Below are 10,143 nucleotides of genomic sequence, written 5' to 3'. Positions count from 1 at the left end.
ACACTATTTTTGAATAAATTTGGTCTTTTATTTTATAGTGTCGTGCAGTTCTTTCGTGTCATCAGCCTACATCCCATAAAAACAGTAAAAAGTGACAATGGGAAAGGCCAAATTATTCGACAGAAATATGACAAAATTAGGTACTGTACTTACTACTACAACAGATTCTAACTTTAACAAAACACCGACATATTAGGTACCTGCCTAGTTGGGAAAAAAACACGAAACAAAAATAAGACATGTAAGGTGTTGGGATACACAATGAACAATCGTGTCAGTGGCACTGTGGTCCTTCCCTAAACTCCCAACGACATTTCCCTCTGATACGCTCTCCAACAACAATAACAACATCGCTTGTAACTCTCGAGGAACAGCGACAGAGAAAGATGGCGTTACATAAGGGTACACATCGGTAAATTGTCGCCAATTTTATTATTTGTACTTTTTTTCGGGTGGGGCGGGGCGCGGGTCTGTTTTGCGCGTCAACAATAAGGACCGCACTCCGGAGAGCGCCTTTCACTCAATGGGATTTATATTTAGCTCGGTAAGGGACGGCGGTAAGTGGAGACTGCGAGTCCCGTTCTAAACATTCAATCCCCCAAAACTTGTTCATTTGGCGGTGCGCGTCATCCGGCTATGTGCTGCTGGGAGTGAGGGCGCTGTGTGAGTGTGTGTGTGTGCGTGTGTGTGGATAAGAGACTAGCACAAATTTATCTCCAGCTCCGGGAGAGGGAAAGATGATGGCCGGTGGTGGCGAAGCAGCAATGGACCACAACGGGATATACTCAACCGCTAACCTCCACAATCTGCCACACAACCTGCAGCAGAGCCACATGGAGGCGGACAACTCGGACTCCCGTAAGCGACCGCTGGAAACTCCGGCGGAGGAGGCCGGCTGTACCAAGCGCACCAACACTGGAGGTAAGGGGGACCCATTAACAAGCAGCTTCTTCCATCGCGATTCTTCTATCATACCCATATCGGCGCCAACGCATTTGCCGTCACTTGTGGAACACGAATTTGCTACAGTCTTTCGTGTGGGCCGCCGCTTAGAAAACAACCCCGCGTGGCTTAAATTCAGATTCGAGCTGCGTGTTCAGACCCCCGATGTGCTGCACCTGTGCACTTGGCGCTTTTGGGGAGGTTGGTGGGGGTGCGGGGGGTTGCACTTTTGTGAGTGTATGAGCCTGTGTGTGTCTTGCGGTTGTTACTGCAACACGCCTTGACACAGTGGCCTCTTTATGGCAGGTCGTTTTTGCATATCAATCCAGCCCCCCTCCCCTTCTTGTACCACTCGTATGGGTCCATTCAGCGCAGACGTGGCGTGTTCTATCATGCAAAGTCTTAACAAAAAATTAAAAAAGCAAAGGAGAAAATTTGAAGTATTCTTCCCACCGGTAACAATCTGTTGTGGTTTGTATTGCTAGATGAAGAATTCCTGAAGCTCTTGTGCTGAGAAAAAAAAAGATCAATCTTTCCTTATCCACCTTGACAAATATGAATTATGTTAAGTGTGAATTCAAAACTGTAGAACGGGGTTCACAACGCAGTTTCTGGTGGGACCTGGAGATATTTGAGACATTTGGCTGGAAATTCACTGTGAAGTCCATTTTCAGTTAAATACAAAGAGTCTCGCTGTACGTGCTGCATCGAATAATAACAAACTTAGCAGAAACATTGCTCACGGAGAGTATTGTCAGTGCCGAAGTGAATATGTGTGACGTCGATAGAGAATAGATTTCACTATAATAAAAAAATGAATCACATTACTTGTCGCTTTTCTAAAACTATCATAACGGGATGGGAGATTCGCTCTTTAAAATGTTCTGAACTCCTGTTTCGATGCCTGTTTCTGCAAACTGGAGGTCTTAACCGGTGTAGCTCAGCTTTCCACAGGTTATGTCATTGCAGCCAAGTAGTGCACTCAATTTTGCTTCAATGCATCATTATCAACAATTGACAGAATTCTTTACCAAGTGATTATTATTTTGCCCATCTTGAAAAATAGCCACAAAGAATTCAGACCTGCCACCTCACTGCGAACCCCCGAATTACTGCAGCGACCAAAATGGTTCTTATTCAATCTTCCTTCATTGGAAATAGAAAAAAATGAATATGAGATTGCATATGTACAAGAAGAAAAACATACTGATGTTGTGTGCCATAAGTGCAGTTCAGATGGTTTTGATCTGCAGCTCAATGGAGACCCCCCGCTCCCCTGGTACTTTTCAATAGCATGTTACGTAAACTTCATTTGCGACCCTAGAACTGAGTCCATTTTGTACCCTACTTTATCCCTTTCATGCACCCTGTAACCTGATAACATGATAAGCTGTCCACTGTAGTAACCGCTGTCCTCGAAAGGGTTGAACACCATGAGTGCTTTTTTTTCATCTCTCTTCAAAAATGTCATCTTAGTGGACACTTATGTTACCAGTCATATTTCAATGGCTTCCGTCTCCATCCGTCCTGCATTTGCACCTCTGAGAGCAAAGGTGCGGAGAAGTCACGTGGTGTTCTCATTTTGGAAGTTCGGAGGTAGCACTTTTCTCCTTGTAGAATTTTTAGTGATGACAATCTGCAGGTCACACAATTCAATTGGATGTCTTGAAAATCACAATCTTATGACAGATGGCACTCATCGCTATGAGGCTGACTCTTTGCAGACATTTACCAAGTTAAATATGATTTGGTAATGCGTTATAGCCTTCAACGTGAAACGTTGCTTAGTTACCGTGTTAACAAAGATGCCTGCAAGTCAAAGAAATTGTGAGATTATGTGACAAAATTATCCCGGCTGTTCATGAAATGAAGAACATTTGGCTGCTTTACTTTGAACCAGTCATGACGGTACATGTACAACTCTTGTGGCACGTTTTTTGGGAGGATTTTTTTTGTGTTGTTTTTACTTCAACCGTGCCCCCCCCCCACCCAATATTTTAGTCATGATTACATTTATCACCCAATCATATTGTCAAATTTGCTTCAATTTTATGTTGTTAAATATATATTTTGGGGATCTTACTAAATATGTTTCCACTGCTTGAGTGGTTTCATCACTCCCTCCATCCCTTCATTTTCTTCTTAATGTCGTTGATGTTGACGTGCTAAGTGCACTGAAGTCAGCTATGGCAATGCTAAAAATGATGCACGATTTCATGCAATTACTCCAATGTTAATTTGTGTTATTGCGAGTGTGAGCGTGGATGATTGTTCGTCTATCTGTGTCCTGCGATTGGCCGGCAACCTGTTCAGGGTGTACCCCGCCTACAGCTGGGATAGGCTCCAGCACGCCCCACGACCCTTGTGAGCATCAGCGGATCAGAAAATGGATGGATGGATGGCTATTGCATCAACTGCAATGCTGGCAGAAACATAGGATAGCACTACACAGTACGACAGACAGCACGGTGGTACTGAGCCGCCGCTACAATCACCCACCGCATGTCCGCATTTGATATTGATCATGTTCCTTGTCGCGAGCTGATCATTAACATGACCGTCAGTTGTAACAAAGAAAAGAGACACTGTGCTCTCAGAGCTGAGCCCCCCCTCATTGTGCTTTAGAAGCTACGGACACGCCGAGTGAGGCTGATCCCTCTTCTTTTCTCAGCACCGCTCCCCCTCGCCTCAAAACGAACACATTGAATTCATTTCTCGGCACCAATTCATCGAGCCTGTGTCACTTAGCAAGTGCGTACAAACAGAGAATGCTTGTGTGACTTCGTTTTAGGATTAGAACTGATCATCTGTTTTTTTTGCTAATGGAGGGGTTGGCACAGAGATGTGAGCCGTAATTCTTTTTTTTTTTTTCTTCAAATTTTTGGGTGGGAAGGACACAGGTGCCCTTGCAGAGCGACGTGACGTGAGCGGACTGAGAATTTGCCAGGTGGTGGTGAAAGAGAGAACGAGAGAGAGGGGTAGGAAGGAAGGCAGAGCAAAGTGAGAGATAGATGGAGTCTACGGGGAAGCTGTGTCTATATACGGTCGGTACGACACCGGTCGAATATTCTAGAAGGCTCCACGACCAACATTAGGCCTCGATTCACATATGATGATGCGAAAGCACCTCCTTTTTGCCCGCTTCCCCCAGAATGTTCTATTCAATGACGCTCGACCCACCGTGTCTACATGCAGACAGTTAAAAGGCACGCACGTTGCGGTCTTTATGTGCACTTTCTTAAGATACCCCTCGGTGTGGATTTTATAGGCGTAGTGATTGGCTTCATCACCCCCCTCCACCATTCTGCGGCACTGCCATTTGCAATGGTTGATGAGCCCCTCCGCCCCTCTCAAACATGGCCGTCTAAGGGACTGGGGGTGTGTGGGGGGGGGGGGGTAAAGGCGAGTGGGTGGCGTACGGCACGCTCTCTCTCCGATCACTCCTCCTCCACCTTCTTCATCATCTGCCTATGTTATCAATACACTGCTTGAGTCGCCGTTGAAGGTCACGCTACACGCTTTCCCATTCACGGCTGAAGGAGCTCGCCGCCCCCCCCTCCTCACCCCCCTCGATGCTTCACCTTGTTGGTTTTCACGAAAAAAAAAGTGAGTGAAGGGACTGCCATACTTTATAGTGCTGCGTCAAAAGAGGCGGAGTATGGGAAGAAAATTCAATTTTTTGGGACTGGCTTTGGGGGGTGGGGACATGACGTGCTTGCGAGAGGAGGCGAGCCATTGGCCAAGCCGAATGTCATTCCCGCGCGATGCCGCAGATGGACAGGCCACTCGATGAATATGGATGAGAGCAGTGAAAAGGGTGATGCGGCAGGGAAGACCCCCCCACATCCCTCCTCCTCATCCTCCTTCACACCGATGCAGGCTCGAACAATGCGTGCCGTCTTTCACTGAAAACACTGAGAGTCTGCATTAGCATTTTCGCAGACAATTGAGGCTGTGGCCAGCTGCAGGCATGGCACGGACGCTGCGGTGAAATCTCTTTTTTTTTTTTTTCCCTGCACCCACCGATGAAACAGCCCTCAGTGAAAAAAAGGTCCACTGGCCGCATTCCTCAACACTACGGTCGCACCTATGCCGAGGCTAATGTTGAGACACCCTTTCGAGATTGTGCCCCGGCATTGATGGCGATCTGAGCGAGGACTTGAGAACCAGCAGATCTCAGAATGGGTAAGCCTCCAAACTCTTTTTCTCTGACTTGTTGAATTCATCCATCTTAAAGACATGCAGTTTTGCTGACTTCACCGAGTAATTCTGTCCATTGTCGGTCATTTTTGGTTCTGCCTCCTTTCGGGGGGGGGCAGGTTAGTTATACTGAAATGCAGAATGGGTAGTGGTTGTGGGAAGGAGCATGGACAGGCATAAGGCATCTCTACCTGACCCCCCCACCCCCCCACCCCCATTGGATGACTTAACTAAATCCATTAGGCTTGGCATCTCCTCCAAGCCACCCTCCCAGTATTGTAAGAAGAGGTTTGAACTAGCACCCCACTGGCTCCGCATCCCAACGTGCCCCACTGTTCGACTTCCCTGGCGGATTGCAGCAACAGATTGCCGTGTTTACTCTACCACATGATGCCATTAAAACCTGTTACTGTGATCTCAGACACTAGGTCGGAATTAATTATTGACTAATGACTGCAAACATGACTGCAAGGGTGATGGAGAGAACCGTAGCGGTTTCCTGCCCCCCCCCCACCTCCCCCCACTGGGTTGACTTGATGCTAAGCCTAAAGTTACGCAGTGGCTTTGGGCTTGTCTGTCAACAACAGGTCTTTCGACGTTTAGATTCTACAACCAGCGTTGTTCAATTCGCATTCTTGGCGTGCTGGCATTCGATCCAAATTCTGCAATAGTAGTCTCGGCTTGAAATACTTTACGGCAACCGCGGCGATCATGCATGATCTTTCTTTTTTTTTTTTCGCCAAGGTCATTTTAGTGTGATTTGATGTGAGGATTGCGACATCAGAACACTTTGCCTGTACACAAACGCAAAAGATCAGGAGGCAATGGCCTTTGCGGAAAAATACACATCCTGGTAGCGCTTAAATTTTCTCTCTGACAATTATCTCAGATATAGCAAATCGAGAGTGGTTGGTCAGTTTACGAGGTTTTTGGTTTTTTAATTTTTGGGTCTGCCCTAACGTATACAGTAGGAAATTCACAATGTCGCCGTAATTCTATTAACTGTCACACACTTGCCAGAAGCTTTCATTCTGGGTGGTGCACTCTAAACAAATCGGCGTCTGAATGGAACATGAGGAGCATATTAATGTAAAGGGGAGAGAGGCTAACGTTTATGCTGTGCGCTTTCTTTACGTTCCAACGCCATGTTCTCTCCACATGACTCTTAAATGTCTTCATTAATCAGGCAACAAGTTGTTTTTCATTCATTGGGATCCACCTCTATCCATTTGTCTTCCTCCTGCCAAGACTAAGTCCATCTTATGTCCGATTCTGTGGATGGGGAAAAAAATAACAGCGTATTCAACCAAAAAGAAAAAAATCTAAGAGAAAATATCACATCCAGTGTTTCTTTACATCTCTGTCGACACAAGTGGTATCACCCTTGAGGCAGCTGAACAAGATTGAACATGACGTCACTGCATCGGAATCGGGATGCAGGGGGACGGGGGAGTGGGGGGATCAATTCTCACAGAAACAGGAGGACCGAACCCATACCCGTTGTTTTTGTATGACATCATCGCTATTATTTAGTAATTCTTTGTGGTCTCGCACCAAATTGTTGTCACACTCCGGCTTGATTTAGATTCAAGGTCAATCAAAATTTAGCATACTCATAATAGTCTCAATTTCATTGACGGCGGATGCCTTTGTCGTCAATCCCTTACGATGATGGCAATACTTTACGATCTAAAAGGCAGAAAGGCATTTGGCAGTCTTCAAACTAAGCCCCTTTTTAAAAGTGAAGCAATCGAAACTAATTTGGGCGCTCGACTGCGATACATTCCTCTCATGTCCGCTTGTTGTGAAAGATAAGTCTGTTGCAGTATTCGCGGATTGCGCTGGAAATGTCCGGATCCTTCCTTTCCTAATAAGTAAGTCACACGGTGAGTGACACTGGTGCGGCTTTGCATTTTGGACTCAGGCTGCTTAAAACCCACTGAAAACAGCTTAAATTAGGCCCTTGCAATCTGGAAAGAAGGTCATCATTTCCTCTAAAAAAATATCTAGGACGGGACACGGAACTACATCACTGGACTGATTTAAATGTTAGTATGTGTTGTACTGAAGCGACGGCATGTCTTACGGTTGTTGTTTAAGTGTGGTTTACGTCAGTGGTGTCAAACATAAGGCCCGGGGCTCCGCCAAAAAACTGGCCGTTAGAGCAGGGGTGCCTAATACATCGATCGCGATCGACTGGTACCTCGCGGACTGGTGTCGAGGGAAAAAAAAAAAAACCAAATCCAAAACATTTGTGTTTCTGTGTGGGTGTTATCCATCCATCTATTTTCCGATCCGCTTACCCTCACAAGGTTCGCGGGGGGTGCTGGAGCCTATCCCAGCCGTCTTCGAGCAGTAGGCGGGGGACACGCTGAACCGGTCGCCAGCCAATCGCAGGGCACACACAATTTAGAGTGTTCAATCAGCCTGCCATGCATGTTTTTGGAATGTGGGAGGAAACCGGAGTACCCGCAGAAAACCCACGCAGGCCCGGGGAGAGCATGCAAACTCCACACAGGAAGGCCGCAGCTGGAATTGAACCCGGCACCTCTGCACTGTGAGGTCAACGCCCTAACCACCGGATCACCGGGCCACCCTTGTGCGTGTTATTAATATGATATGTTTTTGTGTTAGCACACACTGCACCCTTGGCATTCTAATAGTCTCACTTTCAAAAAAATATTTAAAAAAATGAAATAAAATAAAAAAGCAGGTTACCTTTAACCTACTGTGGCACGCCATGTGCATCACTGGAAGTTGTTAGCGGTCAGCTGTCTGCAATTACGGCTAGCGATCAGAGCTGTTACGCTATCTCTTTTACTGTTATTAGTATTCTCATTCAGAGTTTGTTTCATGTACAATTGCCCGAGGGCACTGGCAAAGAATGGGAATCTGAAGTGCTTGGAGAAAAAAAATTTAAAACGATACACGTGAGCCACTTTAGTTAACACACCACAAAGGTGTGTCCCACACCTCAACGTCAGATCTCGACGAAGTTAGGCAGTGATTTCCTTTTCACGAACCCACAAACTCTTGTGTCTACTTTATTTTTCGGATTCATTCATCTAGGGGGCCGTTATGGCTTTTGCTCATCATGGCATGCGTGTGTAAGTGCGTGCATATGCACGCGTGTGCAGTAACGAGTCGATCGCGAGAGGTTGGTTGATCGAAAAGTAGATCTTCGGTCAAAAAAGGTTGGGCTCCCCTGCGCTAGAGGGTTCAACCGGGCGAGCGGGATGAATATGAAAGTGAAAGAAGAATACCGTTGCGTCCCTGCCATTATGTGTTACGTTCAAAATTCAATAATTTCCAACTGTCTTTTAAGGACAGGAATGTTAACAGGCTGAGTCCTGACTTGTCATTGGATGAAAAAGATAAGGGGGCGGGTGTGAGGAAATGAAGTGGGAGCCGGTGTGTGTGTGTGTGTGTGTGTGTGTGTGTGTGTGTGTGTGTGTGTGTCGTGTGTGTGCGTGTGTGTGTGTGCGTGTGTGTGTGTGTGTGTGTGTTGGCTTTTGTTATTTTGCCATGATTACAGATGACAGTGACCCATCTGTGTGCGTTGAATATATCGTTGATCGACCACCTCCTTGTCATCATTTCGGTGGCTGGGCCAGATGTTACAATCCTAGAAGACAATGTGGTTGCGCAGGCTGATTTTAGCAGCTGCTGTGACTGAACAATGTCCGTTTCAATTTTTTTATCAAAGTATAGTTCATTAAACGTGTAGATTTTTCTAATGTCGTTATTGGGTGGAAAAAAACCCACCAATATATTGGCATTCACTGGATAGCAATTATCATCTGATTTTCCTGGTCTGGCCCACTTGACATCAAATTAGGCATGTGGCCCCTGAACTACTCAGTTTGACACCCGTGGTGTAAATGATGATCTTGCAGGGCAACTTTATGAGATGTGACCCCTTTTTACATTCTGTGTGTCTCTCTCTCTGTCTCACAGAGGAGGGCGAATACTTCCTGAAGGTGCTGATTCCCAGCTATGCAGCCGGCTCTATAATTGGCAAGGGCGGCCAGACCATTGTACAACTGCAGAAAGAGACGGGTGCAACCATTAAGCTGTCGAAATCCAAAGATTTCTACCCAGGTAAGAGGTCATTCACAATCCTTGTAAAAAAAAATTTTAATTCTTTTTTTTTTTTTTTTTTTCAATCACGGACCGATGGCAAACACGTGAAACAGGCATTAGGAAATACATACAGCGGCTATGCAATGTCGGCAGACAGCTTTTCAAATGGCAGGTTCAGTCATACGAATAAAGAGACTAAGATATATCATTTCAAACATTTAGCCACCATTAATATAACCTGTTCAACTGAATTGAAATAAAATGAATAATAATAGATGGGGCGGTGGGGGGTCATAAATGACTGAGATGTGTTTTCACAAACGTGCATGTGTTCAGAATCTGCCAATCACATTCAAACTCATGTTTAATGGGAGTCAGCACACACCCGTCAGCAATGAAAGTGCCTCTCGTTAACTGTAAATCATGTTCAGCGATCGTATCCGGCTTTTCCCGTCATTATTGTTGTCACATCTTGCAGCACAAGCCTTGAGCCCTGTTCACACGGCACACATTTGGTCCGACGCTGCACCGAAATATTTTGTTGCGATATATTTTACACCGGAGCAAATTTTGTGGAGCGGTCACACATGCAAAGCCGCTGAGCGTGACAGCTGCGGCGCAGCGTCGGAGCAGCTCCACTTGCAGTCACACGTGCAGTTTCTGCTGCGGACCAAAACAACAGGAATGCGGAAGTAAAACAGGTTCGGGTCGGGCTTCTCTCTCGCGGACTTTTATTTATTTTTCTTTTAATAAATATAATGGCGGACACTATTCTGCCCTTGTTCAGAATAGATCCACTTGTTGGCAGTCGTGGAATAAAGACGTGTTTACAATCAATCGTGTGTGCTCCTTATGACTGCCACAATATATGTTTTAAAAAATGTATACTAAAACAATGTGCGGATACTAAACTAAGGA

Source organism: Hippocampus comes, unplaced genomic scaffold (genome assembly GCF_001891065.2).
Source record: "Hippocampus comes isolate QL1 unplaced genomic scaffold, H_comes_QL1_v1.1 scaffold248, whole genome shotgun sequence".
Taxonomy (NCBI): domain Eukaryota; kingdom Metazoa; phylum Chordata; class Actinopteri; order Syngnathiformes; family Syngnathidae; genus Hippocampus; species Hippocampus comes.
Note: the sequence above shows the minus strand (reverse complement) of the source record.